Genomic DNA, 20,149 nt, shown 5'->3' on the forward strand with positions numbered 1-20,149 from the left:
GGTGAATCACTCATAAATTTATATTGAGTTGTATTAAATTTATTGGAACTATATTCTTCTTTATTATTTGGAATTTTAATCATTTTTAATTTAAAAATTGAAAAATTTAACACTTTAAGAAAATTATTTACTTTTTATAAAAAGATATTTTTAGAAAATAGAGATATTTATATTATATATTTAATAAAAATTTTAATAAAAAATGAAAATTTTAATTTAAAAAAAATAAAAAATATCTTATAACAAGAATATCTTATAACTATAATGATGTTAGAAATAACAATAAAATCTATAAAATAATTTTCTAAAAAAAATATAAATATCTATAAAATATATCTGCAAAAAAATAATAGTATATATGCTACTATTTATTTCTTAAATAGAATTTGATAAAAGATTATATAATTTATCTGAAAAAGTATAGGAAAAAATATTAATTTATATAAGATATATAAAATTTTTTAAAAAAATTGTATTTATTAAAAATTTATAATATGTTTTTTAAAAACTAAATAATATATTTTTAAAATATGAAACTAGTAAAAGAAGTTCGAGTTGGAAATGTTATTTTATTTCAAAATAAATTAATGATAGTTTTACGCTCAGATTTTCATGGATCAAGTCGAAATGGTTTTACTTATAAATGGAAAATGAAGAATATTTTAACAAATAAATTGACGGAAAATATTTTTCGTGGTGATGAAAAAATTAATGTAATTATTTTAAAAAAAAAACCAATGACTTATTTATATTTTTCAAATCCATTTTATATATTTATAGATAAAAATTACGAACAATATGAATTAAAAATTGAAAATATTAAAAATATTTTAAAATATCTTAAAAATGACATGGAATGTGAAGCTATCTTGTATCAAAAAAAAATTATCACAATTGAATTGCCTGACACAATAATACGAAAAGTTATATATTCAGAGTCAGCCGTTAAGGGAAATACTTCTAAAAATGTTTTAAAAAAAATTAAAATTGAAAATGCAATCAAAAAATATTGTTATGTTATTTTAGCCCCATTATTTGTACATAAAAATGATTTAATTGAGATTGATACACGAACAAATGAATATAAAAAAATAATAAGAAATTAAATCTATGTATAAAAATTATCTTTGTATTATTTGAAATAATATTTTTCTTACTGGAGCAGGAATAGGAGAATTTTTTATTTTTTTTATTGGATACCATATAAAATTATTTTTGTTTTCTTTTAAAAAGCATTTTTTTAAAAAAATATGACAAGGTACGATTTTAAATTGTAAATGTGTTAATTTATGAGAAATTATAGGTAATATTAAATAATTTTTTATAAATCCAAATGATGATATAAATTTTTTAATTTCAAGTTCAATTAAATTTTTTAAATTATTATCTACAAAATTAATAATTTTATCTTTTAATATCCATTCTGGAAAAGATAATAATCCACCCCAAATACCTTTATTTGATCTTTTTTGAAAAAGTACATAATCATCATCAATCACTATAAACATTATTATAGAACAATTTTTGATATTTTTTTTATTTTTAATCAAAAAATTATTGATTTTGTTAGTTTTATAGCTTATACAACATAGTTGCAAAGGACAAACTTTACATTTAGGTTTTATTTTTTTACAAATTATTGAACCAAAATCCATCAAACCTTGAGTATATATTTCTATATTTTTTTTTGGTAATAAATCAATAGCATATCGCCATAATTTTTTTTCGATAAATTTAATATTTAAAGAACAATTAATTCCTAACACTCTTATAAGGATACGCTTAACATTTCCATCTAAAATAGCATTTCTTTTTCCATAAGCAAATACTCTAATAGCGGAAGCGGTTGATTGTCCAATTCCTGGTAAATTTATTAATGAAATAAAATTTTTTGGAAAAATTCCATTATACTTAAAAAAAACAAGTTTAGCACAAATATGTAAATTTCTAGCCCTGGAATAATAACCAAGTCCACTCCATAATTCCATAACATTTTCTAATTTAGCTTGTGCTAAGGACATTATATTTGGAAATTTTTTTAAAAAACGTTGATAATATGGAATAACAGTATTAACTTGGGTTTGTTGTAACATAATTTCAGATAACCATATATAATATGTATTTTTTGTATTTTGCCATGGTAACATATGTCTACCATATTTTTTTTGCCAAGAAATGATAGTATTAGAAAAAAAAATTTTATCAAATTTTTTCATTTTAATTTATTTTTAATCATTTTTTATTTTATAAATATATTTTTAATTTGAAGATTGTTTTTTATAATTTGACAAAATTTAAAAATTCTTATAAAATTGAAAAATTTTTAATGAGTTTTCAAAATTATTGAAATTTAATTATTTTTTGTGATATTCATTTTTTATTATTAATATTAATATTAATATATTCATTAATATCACTATGTTTTATCACTAACATTTTTTATTTTATTATTAATATTAATATTTTATCATTAATATTACTAATTAATATTACTAATATTTTATTAGTAATTTTATCACTAATTTTTTTATTTTATTATTATTTTAATTTATAAATTCCTATTTATAAAAATATTAATAATAAAAAATGATTATTAGGGGAATAGCCAAGTTGGTTAAGGCACTGGATTTTGATTCCAGCACTCGAAGGTTCGAATCCTTCTTCCCCTGAATTTTCTGTAAAATTTATTTTAATATCATATTTAATTTACATAATTATTTACATAATTACATAAAAAATTGTTATAAAATTGTTATTAATCTTAAATATTCAAAATTCAAAAACGTCCCCCTATTCTAATAAATGTTTAATCAATAAAACTTTATATTTTTAAATTTGTTTCTTATAAAGAATTAAAGGAAAAATAAAAATGAAGATTATTGCATTTGAACGCAAAAAAAAAGGAACAAGTTTTAGTCGAAATTTACGTAAAATAGGAAAAGTACCTGGTATTATATATGGAGGAAATAAAGATCCTGTTAAAATATCAATGAATCATAATATGATATATCACGCATTAAAAAAAGAAACTTTTCATTCTTCTATATTAAATCTTGAGATTTATGGAAAAGTTGAATTAGTTTTATTGCGTAATTTTCAATTACACGCATATAAAAAACTAGTTTTACATGCGGATTTTCAACGTGTTGATACAGAAAAAAAAATTCACGTAAAAGTACCTTTACATTTCATAAATTCAGAAATATCACCTGCTGTAAAATTAAATTCTTGTATAATAAGTAATGTAATATCCGATCTATATATTTCTTGTTTACCTAAAAATTTACCTAAATTTATAGAAATCAATTTAGAAAAAATGGAAGTCAATACATCTATTCACCTTTCAGATATAAAATTACCTAGAGGTGTTTCTGTTATTCATAGCACAGAAGAAGACCCAACAATAGCAACAGCAATAATCCCAGTTAATACACTGGAATCAGATAATAATTCATCAATTGAAAAAGAAAAAAATAATAATTCATAAAATTTAAATTAATTAAATATATAATTAATAATATTAATTATATATTTAATTATATTATCATATAATTAAACTTATTTAGGAGAGATGGATGAGCGGTTTAAGTCGCACGCCTGGAAAGCGTGTATAAGTTTAAAAACTTATCGAGGGTTCAAATCCCTCTCTCTCCAAAAATTTAATTTTGATTTTATAAAAGCAATTTAAGTTTAAAATAATTCAATATCAAAAGGATTTATAGAATAATGACTATTAATAAATCAACTATTTTTTATACATTAACTGATGAAGCGCCCATGTTGGCAACTTATTCTTTTTTTCCTATTATTAAAAAATTTACTACATTAGCGAATATTAAAATAATTAGCAGTAATATTTCAATAGCCGCAAGAACATTGTCTAAATTTTCCTCTTATTTAAGAAAAGATCAAAAAATATTAGATGATCTGGATGAATTAAGTAAATTAATAAAAAAACCATATATCAATATTATTAAATTACCAAATATTAGTGCATCATTACCTCAATTAATTAATGTAATTTCTGAATTACAACTACATGGTTATAAAATTCCTAATTTTCCAGAAAATCCTAAAACTGAAAAAGAAAAGTTAATAAAAATAAAATATTCTCAATTGCTTGGAAGTGTAGTTAATCCAATACTAAGAGAAGGTAATTCAGATCGTCGAATACCGGTATTCATTAAAAATCATGCACGTAAAAATCCATATTATATAAAAAAATGGAGTTCTACTTCTAAAACGCATGTTTCATATATGACTAAAGGTGATTTTTATGATAATGAAAAAAGTATTACATTAAATAAATCTTGCAATATTCGAATGGAATTACTATGTCATAATAAAAAAATTCTTATTTTAAATAAAAAAATACCATTATTAAAAGACGAAATTCTTGATAGTTCATTTTTAAGCAAGGAATTATTATGTGATTTTTACGAAAATCAAATAAAACATGCCTATGAAAATAATCTTCTATTGTCATTACATTTAAAATGTACTATGATGAAAAAATCAGATCCAATTATTTTTGGATATGCAATAAAAACTTTTTATAAAAATGTTTTATGTCAAATATCGTTGATCTGGCAACGTTATCAATGAAGCACAAAATCGATACTGATAGCTAATATCCTATTGATTAGATCCAATACTAAAAATATACTAATGAATATTTCAAAGTAAACAACTCTCGTCTACTTAATAATATAAAATTCAGGAGGCAAAACTTTACGTTTGCCAAATGGAGAAGAATAAGGCCAAAGTTAGATCAAGTAGGTACCTCACAAATGAGTATCTCTAGAGTGCCCCTTTCAGTACTTTCGTACCGGTTAACAGCCCATTGTGATAGAATTTTGCACTAGTGCCTATTACACTTTATTAATTGGGTAATAGTGTCCGCCTAGTTAGCTTGGACGCTGACACGTCTGCCTTGTAAGCGCTAAGCCCCGGGTTCGATTCTCGCCCGGGGCGGATTTTACCCTAAACAGATAAGGTTCGTACACGGAACGGCTGTCTTTCTCCTATCCTGTCTTCCTTCTCTCTTCACTTTCGGGACGATAAGATCTTAGCAGTTACAGTAAAGTTATTGAATTCAAGCTGAAATGCTGAAGACATCCTGATTGATCTACTAGCTACAGAAACCGAAAAATCGTGCTAATTTTCTCAACTCCACCTGGAATTGAACCATTGGATACTTGTGAAATCTGATTCCACAAGTTTCGGCGATTCTTCAAGAAGCGAAAGTATCAACCAGATCGTGATGTACGTGGGATTGAGTGTGAAAGTTATGTAATTAAAAACAATAATACTTTGACCTCTAAAGCCCCCCTCTGGAAAAAGTACACTATGTTACATGGAATTATTCACCTCCGATATGTCTATCTTCCCTAGGTTTGAAAAATAAACAAATCTGCAGCAAAATCCGGATTGCCAGATAAAAATGGGAATAGTCCAATATATTAGTGCTTTAATCGTGTAACTACCCAAGTATAGTATGTAGGTAATATATTTAGGTCACAGTACTGGTATATAATTTATCTGAAAAAGTATAGGAAAAAATATTAATTTATATAAGATATATAAAATTTTTTAAAAAAATTGTATTTATTAAAAATTTATAATATGTTTTTTAAAAACTAAATAATATATTTTTAAAATATGAAACTAGTAAAAGAAGTTCGAGTTGGAAATGTTATTTTATTTCAAAATAAATTAATGATAGTTTTACGCTCAGATTTTCATGGATCAAGTCGAAATGGTTTTACTTATAAATGGAAAATGAAGAATATTTTAACAAATAAATTGACGGAAAATATTTTTCGTGGTGATGAAAAAATTAATGTAATTATTTTAAAAAAAAAACCAATGACTTATTTATATTTTTCAAATCCATTTTATATATTTATAGATAAAAATTACGAACAATATGAATTAAAAATTGAAAATATTAAAAATATTTTAAAATATCTTAAAAATGACATGGAATGTGAAGCTATCTTGTATCAAAAAAAAATTATCACAATTGAATTGCCTGACACAATAATACGAAAAGTTATATATTCAGAGTCAGCCGTTAAGGGAAATACTTCTAAAAATGTTTTAAAAAAAATTAAAATTGAAAATGCAATCAAAAAATATTGTTATGTTATTTTAGCCCCATTATTTGTACATAAAAATGATTTAATTGAGATTGATACACGAACAAATGAATATAAAAAAATAATAAGAAATTAAATCTATGTATAAAAATTATCTTTGTATTATTTGAAATAATATTTTTCTTACTGGAGCAGGAATAGGAGAATTTTTTATTTTTTTTATTGGATACCATATAAAATTATTTTTGTTTTCTTTTAAAAAGCATTTTTTTAAAAAAATATGACAAGGTACGATTTTAAATTGTAAATGTGTTAATTTATGAGAAATTATAGGTAATATTAAATAATTTTTTATAAATCCAAATGATGATATAAATTTTTTAATTTCAAGTTCAATTAAATTTTTTAAATTATTATCTACAAAATTAATAATTTTATCTTTTAATATCCATTCTGGAAAAGATAATAATCCACCCCAAATACCTTTATTTGATCTTTTTTGAAAAAGTACATAATCATCATCAATCACTATAAACATTATTATAGAACAATTTTTGATATTTTTTTTATTTTTAATCAAAAAATTATTGATTTTGTTAGTTTTATAGCTTATACAACATAGTTGCAAAGGACAAACTTTACATTTAGGTTTTATTTTTTTACAAATTATTGAACCAAAATCCATCAAACCTTGAGTATATATTTCTATATTTTTTTTTGGTAATAAATCAATAGCATATCGCCATAATTTTTTTTCGATAAATTTAATATTTAAAGAACAATTAATTCCTAACACTCTTATAAGGATACGCTTAACATTTCCATCTAAAATAGCATTTCTTTTTCCATAAGCAAATACTCTAATAGCGGAAGCGGTTGATTGTCCAATTCCTGGTAAATTTATTAATGAAATAAAATTTTTTGGAAAAATTCCATTATACTTAAAAAAAACAAGTTTAGCACAAATATGTAAATTTCTAGCCCTGGAATAATAACCAAGTCCACTCCATAATTCCATAACATTTTCTAATTTAGCTTGTGCTAAGGACATTATATTTGGAAATTTTTTTAAAAAACGTTGATAATATGGAATAACAGTATTAACTTGGGTTTGTTGTAACATAATTTCAGATAACCATATATAATATGTATTTTTTGTATTTTGCCATGGTAACATATGTCTACCATATTTTTTTTGCCAAGAAATGATAGTATTAGAAAAAAAAATTTTATCAAATTTTTTCATTTTAATTTATTTTTAATCATTTTTTATTTTATAAATATATTTTTAATTTGAAGATTGTTTTTTATAATTTGACAAAATTTAAAAATTCTTATAAAATTGAAAAATTTTTAATGAGTTTTCAAAATTATTGAAATTTAATTATTTTTTGTGATATTCATTTTTTATTATTAATATTAATATTAATATATTCATTAATATCACTATGTTTTATCACTAACATTTTTTATTTTATTATTAATATTAATATTTTATCATTAATATTACTAATTAATATTACTAATATTTTATTAGTAATTTTATCACTAATTTTTTTATTTTATTATTATTTTAATTTATAAATTCCTATTTATAAAAATATTAATAATAAAAAATGATTATTAGGGGAATAGCCAAGTTGGTTAAGGCACTGGATTTTGATTCCAGCACTCGAAGGTTCGAATCCTTCTTCCCCTGAATTTTCTGTAAAATTTATTTTAATATCATATTTAATTTACATAATTATTTACATAATTACATAAAAAATTGTTATAAAATTGTTATTAATCTTAAATATTCAAAATTCAAAAACGTCCCCCTATTCTAATAAATGTTTAATCAATAAAACTTTATATTTTTAAATTTGTTTCTTATAAAGAATTAAAGGAAAAATAAAAATGAAGATTATTGCATTTGAACGCAAAAAAAAAGGAACAAGTTTTAGTCGAAATTTACGTAAAATAGGAAAAGTACCTGGTATTATATATGGAGGAAATAAAGATCCTGTTAAAATATCAATGAATCATAATATGATATATCACGCATTAAAAAAAGAAACTTTTCATTCTTCTATATTAAATCTTGAGATTTATGGAAAAGTTGAATTAGTTTTATTGCGTAATTTTCAATTACACGCATATAAAAAACTAGTTTTACATGCGGATTTTCAACGTGTTGATACAGAAAAAAAAATTCACGTAAAAGTACCTTTACATTTCATAAATTCAGAAATATCACCTGCTGTAAAATTAAATTCTTGTATAATAAGTAATGTAATATCCGATCTATATATTTCTTGTTTACCTAAAAATTTACCTAAATTTATAGAAATCAATTTAGAAAAAATGGAAGTCAATACATCTATTCACCTTTCAGATATAAAATTACCTAGAGGTGTTTCTGTTATTCATAGCACAGAAGAAGACCCAACAATAGCAACAGCAATAATCCCAGTTAATACACTGGAATCAGATAATAATTCATCAATTGAAAAAGAAAAAAATAATAATTCATAAAATTTAAATTAATTAAATATATAATTAATAATATTAATTATATATTTAATTATATTATCATATAATTAAACTTATTTAGGAGAGATGGATGAGCGGTTTAAGTCGCACGCCTGGAAAGCGTGTATAAGTTTAAAAACTTATCGAGGGTTCAAATCCCTCTCTCTCCAAAAATTTAATTTTGATTTTATAAAAGCAATTTAAGTTTAAAATAATTCAATATCAAAAGGATTTATAGAATAATGACTATTAATAAATCAACTATTTTTTATACATTAACTGATGAAGCGCCCATGTTGGCAACTTATTCTTTTTTTCCTATTATTAAAAAATTTACTACATTAGCGAATATTAAAATAATTAGCAGTAATATTTCAATAGCCGCAAGAACATTGTCTAAATTTTCCTCTTATTTAAGAAAAGATCAAAAAATATTAGATGATCTGGATGAATTAAGTAAATTAATAAAAAAACCATATATCAATATTATTAAATTACCAAATATTAGTGCATCATTACCTCAATTAATTAATGTAATTTCTGAATTACAACTACATGGTTATAAAATTCCTAATTTTCCAGAAAATCCTAAAACTGAAAAAGAAAAGTTAATAAAAATAAAATATTCTCAATTGCTTGGAAGTGTAGTTAATCCAATACTAAGAGAAGGTAATTCAGATCGTCGAATACCGGTATTCATTAAAAATCATGCACGTAAAAATCCATATTATATAAAAAAATGGAGTTCTACTTCTAAAACGCATGTTTCATATATGACTAAAGGTGATTTTTATGATAATGAAAAAAGTATTACATTAAATAAATCTTGCAATATTCGAATGGAATTACTATGTCATAATAAAAAAATTCTTATTTTAAATAAAAAAATACCATTATTAAAAGACGAAATTCTTGATAGTTCATTTTTAAGCAAGGAATTATTATGTGATTTTTACGAAAATCAAATAAAACATGCCTATGAAAATAATCTTCTATTGTCATTACATTTAAAATGTACTATGATGAAAAAATCAGATCCAATTATTTTTGGATATGCAATAAAAACTTTTTATAAAAATGTTTTATGTCAAATATCGTTGATCTGGCAACGTTATCAATGAAGCACAAAATCGATACTGATAGCTAATATCCTATTGATTAGATCCAATACTAAAAATATACTAATGAATATTTCAAAGTAAACAACTCTCGTCTACTTAATAATATAAAATTCAGGAGGCAAAACTTTACGTTTGCCAAATGGAGAAGAATAAGGCCAAAGTTAGATCAAGTAGGTACCTCACAAATGAGTATCTCTAGAGTGCCCCTTTCAGTACTTTCGTACCGGTTAACAGCCCATTGTGATAGAATTTTGCACTAGTGCCTATTACACTTTATTAATTGGGTAATAGTGTCCGCCTAGTTAGCTTGGACGCTGACACGTCTGCCTTGTAAGCGCTAAGCCCCGGGTTCGATTCTCGCCCGGGGCGGATTTTACCCTAAACAGATAAGGTTCGTACACGGAACGGCTGTCTTTCTCCTATCCTGTCTTCCTTCTCTCTTCACTTTCGGGACGATAAGATCTTAGCAGTTACAGTAAAGTTATTGAATTCAAGCTGAAATGCTGAAGACATCCTGATTGATCTACTAGCTACAGAAACCGAAAAATCGTGCTAATTTTCTCAACTCCACCTGGAATTGAACCATTGGATACTTGTGAAATCTGATTCCACAAGTTTCGGCGATTCTTCAAGAAGCGAAAGTATCAACCAGATCGTGATGTACGTGGGATTGAGTGTGAAAGTTATGTAATTAAAAACAATAATACTTTGACCTCTAAAGCCCCCCTCTGGAAAAAGTACACTATGTTACATGGAATTATTCACCTCCGATATGTCTATCTTCCCTAGGTTTGAAAAATAAACAAATCTGCAGCAAAATCCGGATTGCCAGATAAAAATGGGAATAGTCCAATATATTAGTGCTTTAATCGTGTAACTACCCAAGTATAGTATGTAGGTAATATATTTAGGTCAAAGATAAAGACCTAGAGATCTTTCAGTGTGTATTTGAGTACCTTAAGATAAATATTCTGGAAGGCTCACAGAAATTGGCACCTTAAATTGTTGCTACTCATATCACTGAGAAAAAAATAGGTTGCCGGCAGCCCAATCGGACGACTGGGTTCCGGCACTCTAATATTAAACTCTATATCGGGAAGCTCGACACTATAATATAGCATTACAACAGCCTAAATCAGAGGAAGTAACCCAATAATAGAGTTCTTCCACCCTAAACTTGTTGCACCCTGTCACCATTTTTTTTTTCTCTTAGTGTTGCTACTCATTATATTTCACGCTATAATTAAACGTCATTGACGTAAAATATACCGTTTAAAGACGGATCTATTACCTACAATTTGTACTTTTGTACTGATCATTTACATACGAATTACAATTTGTACCGATCACGGGGGTTTTTGACATCAAGTTACCGGACTATAGAGTTCATAGTTTGCAAGAAGTTCCTCTCCGGCAAGGTCGCAGCAGGAATCAGGCCGGTAAATCCGGTCCCAGGAGTTTGATCTCATCAGAGTTTACTACTGTATAGTATAGCTGGTGTATATAGGTATAGGTAGATAGGTACGAGTACCTACTTACCATTATAATAGTAGACATGTAGGATGAAGAAAGGGTATAGTATATGCAGTCAGCGGTCCCCAAAGAAGTTCCAATACAATGCAATAGTTTCGAGGAATTCTTTCAGTAAAGCAACGTTGTGCGTGAGTGGTAAATGGACGAGTGACCGACTATTCCGGAGAACGATTGAGGTGATTAGTCAGAATTTATGCGAAACGCCAAAGTGAATTCATACCACAGTAACAAAACATCGCTTAACAAAGATATGTTTGAGATACGAGTGATAACCACAGTCCTCAGCTCCTTACAGTTGACTAGGATACTGTGGCACTTCTACACAGGAACCGTGACATTAGGATGGACACCGCTTGCCCGCGAGTAACTCAACATCGATGGTAATCAGCGATACAGCGTGATTCAAGTTGTTTGGAAACGATGTGATTTTTTTGAAACCGGAGCTTTTTGGACGCCATTCCTCCATCCATACGGATACAATCCACGCTCAAAATTGATCCTTCGTAACTTCAATGACCCATCAGGAACTAGTAAGATAGAAACACACTATCGTCACTTCACGTCACGTGAACTCATGGGGAGTCAGAAAGTTGTAGCTTAAAGATTTCCCATAATACTATAGGTAATTTCGTTTAGAACAGCTACACTACTAACACGTCACGTGATAAGTGTTCTATCTATACATTTGACGTAGGTAGTTACAATCCTGAATCACACCGTATAGGTCAGGGTTGTCCAACCTTAGGGCACCCGAGGGCCGCAAGAGACCAAGGTAGAGAGTTGGCGGGCCGCAAAAACTCAACTCACGGGGGGGGGGGTATTATATATTTAATAAAAATTTTAATAAAAAATGAAAATTTTAATTTAAAAAAAATAAAAAATATCTTATAACAAGAATATCTTATAACTATAATGATGTTAGAAATAACAATAAAATCTATAAAATAATTTTCTAAAAAAAATATAAATATCTATAAAATATATCTGCAAAAAAATAATAGTATATATGCTACTATTTATTTCTTAAATAGAATTTGATAAAAGATTATATAATTTATCTGAAAAAGTATAGGAAAAAATATTAATTTATATAAGATATATAAAATTTTTTAAAAAAATTGTATTTATTAAAAATTTATAATATGTTTTTTAAAAACTAAATAATATATTTTTAAAATATGAAACTAGTAAAAGAAGTTCGAGTTGGAAATGTTATTTTATTTCAAAATAAATTAATGATAGTTTTACGCTCAGATTTTCATGGATCAAGTCGAAATGGTTTTACTTATAAATGGAAAATGAAGAATATTTTAACAAATAAATTGACGGAAAATATTTTTCGTGGTGATGAAAAAATTAATGTAATTATTTTAAAAAAAAAACCAATGACTTATTTATATTTTTCAAATCCATTTTATATATTTATAGATAAAAATTACGAACAATATGAATTAAAAATTGAAAATATTAAAAATATTTTAAAATATCTTAAAAATGACATGGAATGTGAAGCTATCTTGTATCAAAAAAAAATTATCACAATTGAATTGCCTGACACAATAATACGAAAAGTTATATATTCAGAGTCAGCCGTTAAGGGAAATACTTCTAAAAATGTTTTAAAAAAAATTAAAATTGAAAATGCAATCAAAAAATATTGTTATGTTATTTTAGCCCCATTATTTGTACATAAAAATGATTTAATTGAGATTGATACACGAACAAATGAATATAAAAAAATAATAAGAAATTAAATCTATGTATAAAAATTATCTTTGTATTATTTGAAATAATATTTTTCTTACTGGAGCAGGAATAGGAGAATTTTTTATTTTTTTTATTGGATACCATATAAAATTATTTTTGTTTTCTTTTAAAAAGCATTTTTTTAAAAAAATATGACAAGGTACGATTTTAAATTGTAAATGTGTTAATTTATGAGAAATTATAGGTAATATTAAATAATTTTTTATAAATCCAAATGATGATATAAATTTTTTAATTTCAAGTTCAATTAAATTTTTTAAATTATTATCTACAAAATTAATAATTTTATCTTTTAATATCCATTCTGGAAAAGATAATAATCCACCCCAAATACCTTTATTTGATCTTTTTTGAAAAAGTACATAATCATCATCAATCACTATAAACATTATTATAGAACAATTTTTGATATTTTTTTTATTTTTAATCAAAAAATTATTGATTTTGTTAGTTTTATAGCTTATACAACATAGTTGCAAAGGACAAACTTTACATTTAGGTTTTATTTTTTTACAAATTATTGAACCAAAATCCATCAAACCTTGAGTATATATTTCTATATTTTTTTTTGGTAATAAATCAATAGCATATCGCCATAATTTTTTTTCGATAAATTTAATATTTAAAGAACAATTAATTCCTAACACTCTTATAAGGATACGCTTAACATTTCCATCTAAAATAGCATTTCTTTTTCCATAAGCAAATACTCTAATAGCGGAAGCGGTTGATTGTCCAATTCCTGGTAAATTTATTAATGAAATAAAATTTTTTGGAAAAATTCCATTATACTTAAAAAAAACAAGTTTAGCACAAATATGTAAATTTCTAGCCCTGGAATAATAACCAAGTCCACTCCATAATTCCATAACATTTTCTAATTTAGCTTGTGCTAAGGACATTATATTTGGAAATTTTTTTAAAAAACGTTGATAATATGGAATAACAGTATTAACTTGGGTTTGTTGTAACATAATTTCAGATAACCATATATAATATGTATTTTTTGTATTTTGCCATGGTAACATATGTCTACCATATTTTTTTTGCCAAGAAATGATAGTATTAGAAAAAAAAATTTTATCAAATTTTTTCATTTTAATTTATTTTTAATCATTTTTTATTTTATAAATATATTTTTAATTTGAAGATTGTTTTTTATAATTTGACAAAATTTAAAAATTCTTATAAAATTGAAAAATTTTTAATGAGTTTTCAAAATTATTGAAATTTAATTATTTTTTGTGATATTCATTTTTTATTATTAATATTAATATTAATATATTCATTAATATCACTATGTTTTATCACTAACATTTTTTATTTTATTATTAATATTAATATTTTATCATTAATATTACTAATTAATATTACTAATATTTTATTAGTAATTTTATCACTAATTTTTTTATTTTATTATTATTTTAATTTATAAATTCCTATTTATAAAAATATTAATAATAAAAAATGATTCAGTACTGAATAGCCAAGTTGGTTAAGGCACTGGATTTTGATTCCAGCACTCGAAGGTTCGAATCCTTCTTCCCCTGAATTTTCTGTAAAATTTATTTTAATATCATATTTAATTTACATAATTATTTACATAATTACATAAAAAATTGTTATAAAATTGTTATTAATCTTAAATATTCAAAATTCAAAAACGTCCCCCTATTCTAATAAATGTTTAATCAATAAAACTTTATATTTTTAAATTTGTTTCTTATAAAGAATTAAAGGAAAAATAAAAATGAAGATTATTGCATTTGAACGCAAAAAAAAAGGAACAAGTTTTAGTCGAAATTTACGTAAAATAGGAAAAGTACCTGGTATTATATATGGAGGAAATAAAGATCCTGTTAAAATATCAATGAATCATAATATGATATATCACGCATTAAAAAAAGAAACTTTTCATTCTTCTATATTAAATCTTGAGATTTATGGAAAAGTTGAATTAGTTTTATTGCGTAATTTTCAATTACACGCATATAAAAAACTAGTTTTACATGCGGATTTTCAACGTGTTGATACAGAAAAAAAAATTCACGTAAAAGTACCTTTACATTTCATAAATTCAGAAATATCACCTGCTGTAAAATTAAATTCTTGTATAATAAGTAATGTAATATCCGATCTATATATTTCTTGTTTACCTAAAAATTTACCTAAATTTATAGAAATCAATTTAGAAAAAATGGAAGTCAATACATCTATTCACCTTTCAGATATAAAATTACCTAGAGGTGTTTCTGTTATTCATAGCACAGAAGAAGACCCAACAATAGCAACAGCAATAATCCCAGTTAATACACTGGAATCAGATAATAATTCATCAATTGAAAAAGAAAAAAATAATAATTCATAAAATTTAAATTAATTAAATATATAATTAATAATATTAATTATATATTTAATTATATTATCATATAATTAAACTTATTTAGGAGAGATGGATGAGCGGTTTAAGTCGCACGCCTGGAAAGCGTGTATAAGTTTAAAAACTTATCGAGGGTTCAAATCCCTCTCTCTCCAAAAATTTAATTTTGATTTTATAAAAGCAATTTAAGTTTAAAATAATTCAATATCAAAAGGATTTATAGAATAATGACTATTAATAAATCAACTATTTTTTATACATTAACTGATGAAGCGCCCATGTTGGCAACTTATTCTTTTTTTCCTATTATTAAAAAATTTACTACATTAGCGAATATTAAAATAATTAGCAGTAATATTTCAATAGCCGCAAGAACATTGTCTAAATTTTCCTCTTATTTAAGAAAAGATCAAAAAATATTAGATGATCTGGATGAATTAAGTAAATTAATAAAAAAACCATATATCAATATTATTAAATTACCAAATATTAGTGCATCATTACCTCAATTAATTAATGTAATTTCTGAATTACAACTACATGGTTATAAAATTCCTAATTTTCCAGAAAATCCTAAAACTGAAAAAGAAAAGTTAATAAAAATAAAATATTCTCAATTGCTTGGAAGTGTAGTTAATCCAATACTAAGAGAAGGTAATTCAGATCGTCGAATACCGGTATTCATTAAAAATCATGCACGTAAAAATCCATATTATATAAAAAAATGGAGTTCTACTTCTAAAACGCATGTTTCATATATGACTAAAGGTGATTTTTATGATAATGAAAAAAGTATTACATTAAATAAATCTTGCAATATTCGAATGGAATTACTATGTCATAATAAAAAAATTCTTATTTTAAATAAAAAAATACCATTATTAAAAGACGAAATTCTTGATAGTTCATTTTTAAGCAAGGAATTATTATGTGATTTTTACGAAAATCAAATAAAACATGCCTATGAAAATAATCTTCTATTGTCATTACATTTAAAATGTACTATGATGAAAAAATCAGATCCAATTATTTTTGGATATGCAATAAAAACTTTTTATAAAAATGTTTTATGTCAAATATCGTTGATCTGGCAACGTTATCAATGAAGCACAAAATCGATACTGATAGCTAATATCCTATTGATTAGATCCAATACTAAAAATATACTAATGAATATTTCAAAGTAAACAACTCTCGTCTACTTAATAATATAAAATTCAGGAGGCAAAACTTTACGTTTGCCAAATGGAGAAGAATAAGGCCAAAGTTAGATCAAGTAGGTACCTCACAAATGAGTATCTCTAGAGTGCCCCTTTCAGTACTTTCGTACCGGTTAACAGCCCATTGTGATAGAATTTTGCACTAGTGCCTATTACACTTTATTAATTGGGTAATAGTGTCCGCCTAGTTAGCTTGGACGCTGACACGTCTGCCTTGTAAGCGCTAAGCCCCGGGTTCGATTCTCGCCCGGGGCGGATTTTACCCTAAACAGATAAGGTTCGTACACGGAACGGCTGTCTTTCTCCTATCCTGTCTTCCTTCTCTCTTCACTTTCGGGACGATAAGATCTTAGCAGTTACAGTAAAGTTATTGAATTCAAGCTGAAATGCTGAAGACATCCTGATTGATCTACTAGCTACAGAAACCGAAAAATCGTGCTAATTTTCTCAACTCCACCTGGAATTGAACCATTGGATACTTGTGAAATCTGATTCCACAAGTTTCGGCGATTCTTCAAGAAGCGAAAGTATCAACCAGATCGTGATGTACGTGGGATTGAGTGTGAAAGTTATGTAATTAAAAACAATAATACTTTGACCTCTAAAGCCCCCCTCTGGAAAAAGTACACTATGTTACATGGAATTATTCACCTCCGATATGTCTATCTTCCCTAGGTTTGAAAAATAAACAAATCTGCAGCAAAATCCGGATTGCCAGATAAAAATGGGAATAGTCCAATATATTAGTGCTTTAATCGTGTAACTACCCAAGTATAGTATGTAGGTAATATATTTAGGTCAAAGATAAAGACCTAGAGATCTTTCAGTGTGTATTTGAGTACCTTAAGATAAATATTCTGGAAGGCTCACAGAAATTGGCACCTTAAATTGTTGCTACTCATATCACTGAGAAAAAAATAGGTTGCCGGCAGCCCAATCGGACGACTGGGTTCCGGCACTCTAATATTAAACTCTATATCGGGAAGCTCGACACTATAATATAGCATTACAACAGCCTAAATCAGAGGAAGTAACCCAATAATAGAGTTCTTCCACCCTAAACTTGTTGCACCCTGTCACCATTTTTTTTTTCTCTTAGTGTTGCTACTCATTATATTTCACGCTATAATTAAACGTCATTGACGTAAAATATACCGTTTAAAGACGGATCTATTACCTACAATTTGTACTTTTGTACTGATCATTTACATACGAATTACAATTTGTACCGATCACGGGGGTTTTTGACATCAAGTTACCGGACTATAGAGTTCATAGTTTGCAAGAAGTTCCTCTCCGGCAAGGTCGCAGCAGGAATCAGGCCGGTAAATCCGGTCCCAGGAGTTTGATCTCATCAGAGTTTACTACTGTATAGTATAGCTGGTGTATATAGGTATAGGTAGATAGGTACGAGTACCTACTTACCATTATAATAGTAGACATGTAGGATGAAGAAAGGGTATAGTATATGCAGTCAGCGGTCCCCAAAGAAGTTCCAATACAATGCAATAGTTTCGAGGAATTCTTTCAGTAAAGCAACGTTGTGCGTGAGTGGTAAATGGACGAGTGACCGACTATTCCGGAGAACGATTGAGGTGATTAGTCAGAATTTATGCGAAACGCCAAAGTGAATTCATACCACAGTAACAAAACATCGCTTAACAAAGATATGTTTGAGATACGAGTGATAACCACAGTCCTCAGCTCCTTACAGTTGACTAGGATACTGTGGCACTTCTACACAGGAACCGTGACATTAGGATGGACACCGCTTGCCCGCGAGTAACTCAACATCGATGGTAATCAGCGATACAGCGTGATTCAAGTTGTTTGGAAACGATGTGATTTTTTTGAAACCGGAGCTTTTTGGACGCCATTCCTCCATCCATACGGATACAATCCACGCTCAAAATTGATCCTTCGTAACTTCAATGACCCATCAGGAACTAGTAAGATAGAAACACACTATCGTCACTTCACGTCACGTGAACTCATGGGGAGTCAGAAAGTTGTAGCTTAAAGATTTCCCATAATACTATAGGTAATTTCGTTTAGAACAGCTACACTACTAACACGTCACGTGATAAGTGTTCTATCTATACATTTGACGTAGGTAGTTACAATCCTGAATCACACCGTATAGGTCAGGGTTGTCCAACCTTAGGGCACCCGAGGGCCGCAAGAGACCAAGGTAGAGAGTTGGCGGGCCGCAAAAACTCAACTCACGGGGGGGGGGGTGGGGGTCGGCCTGGATTGGCGTGGTGTGTAATGTTAATTATAATATATAATTTTATTTTTAATTATGAAAACTTACCACATGATGACATTTAGTGCGATTTCTGTGGACACTCTGGCAGTGACACAAAGTGCGTGAATATCGACATTATATATTTATACTGTTATTTCTTTATTTTTCGTTCATTTTTTTAGGCGGGCCTTCGCGGGCCGCAAAAATGGGGCGGCGGGTTTGGACAAGGCTTGGTATAGGTACTGATCTAAGTATAGAATGGTGGATGTGTCATGTTACCCAGAGCCCCAGAGGGTACCTACGACTGGCATTGACTGATAAACTTGTGCTATAATGATGTAATGGAAACTGGATGCGGTTTTTCTCTGTAGGCAGCAAACTAAAAGACTAGTGAATATGGTACATACCTACTTATAAACAATACCAGCCTACTTAGCTTGGAGGGGTAGGGTGTCTGCCTTGGAAGAGGCTAGGGTCCTGGGTTCGATTCCAGCACGTTGCAAAGTTTATTCTAAACAGATAAGGAATTGTTCTAGGAGACCGCTGGCTTTCACCTATCCTGTCCTTCCTCTTCCTCTTCTCCTGTCGGGAGGGATAAGACCTACAGTTCCCTCAATCAATCAATCCGGATTAATTTATTCGATCAAAAACTTACCAAAAGGGATCGCGTCCTCTCTTCTGTGAGAAACTTACACCCTTCGATACCTACATAGTTAGTTTACAAATACCCACGATCTAAGTCTATCATTACGATGTATCCACAATTTGTACAATCAAATTGTGGAGTTAAAAGGAAAAAGATTCAAATAAGGACCCGTAGCGCATCCATTATTTTTAAGGAGACATCCATCCAGGAGCTGAGCTACAACCTAAAATTTAACACTTTTAACAGTCTGCACTAAAAAAAAGATAATTTGAATAGAAATTTAAACCCTTTAAACTTAGTTTCCAGGAGATAGACTTGTCTGACTATTCATATTTATTATTTCATTCATATCCATCCATAAATCCATCAATTGGGTAGGTAAGACTTCCACTAATAAATTAATAAAAAACCCCTCAATGGCATCGAGATTGATGATTAAAATAGTCACAAAAATGGAGACTTAAAGTACATGACAATGGTTTCCATCCAAATCCATCCATGTGATATTCCATTGGATGGATAGATGTTACTAACCTCAACACTTTCTATAATGGATGGAAGAGTGTCGGATACCATACGTAACTCTTAAACCGCTTCATGAAATCTAGGATGTGAAGAT

The 20,149-nt window shown here is 27.0% G+C and overlaps 2 non-coding genes across 2 annotated transcripts; both read left to right on the forward strand.

The window, feature by feature from the left end:
• Positions 1-2,595: 2,595 nt before the first annotated feature.
• Positions 2,596-2,669, forward strand: Trnaq-uug. The gene has a single exon. It is a non-coding gene; the product is annotated as a tRNA-Gln (tRNA).
• Positions 2,670-7,726: 5,057 nt separating this feature from the next.
• On the forward strand, positions 7,727-7,800 carry Trnaq-uug. Its single transcript has one exon. It is a non-coding gene; the product is annotated as a tRNA-Gln (tRNA).
• The last annotated feature ends 12,349 nt before the right edge of the window (positions 7,801-20,149 follow it).

This window comes from Diaphorina citri, unplaced genomic scaffold, assembly GCF_000475195.1.
Source record: "Diaphorina citri unplaced genomic scaffold, Diaci psyllid genome assembly version 1.1 scaffold1715, whole genome shotgun sequence".
Taxonomy (NCBI): domain Eukaryota; kingdom Metazoa; phylum Arthropoda; class Insecta; order Hemiptera; family Psyllidae; genus Diaphorina; species Diaphorina citri.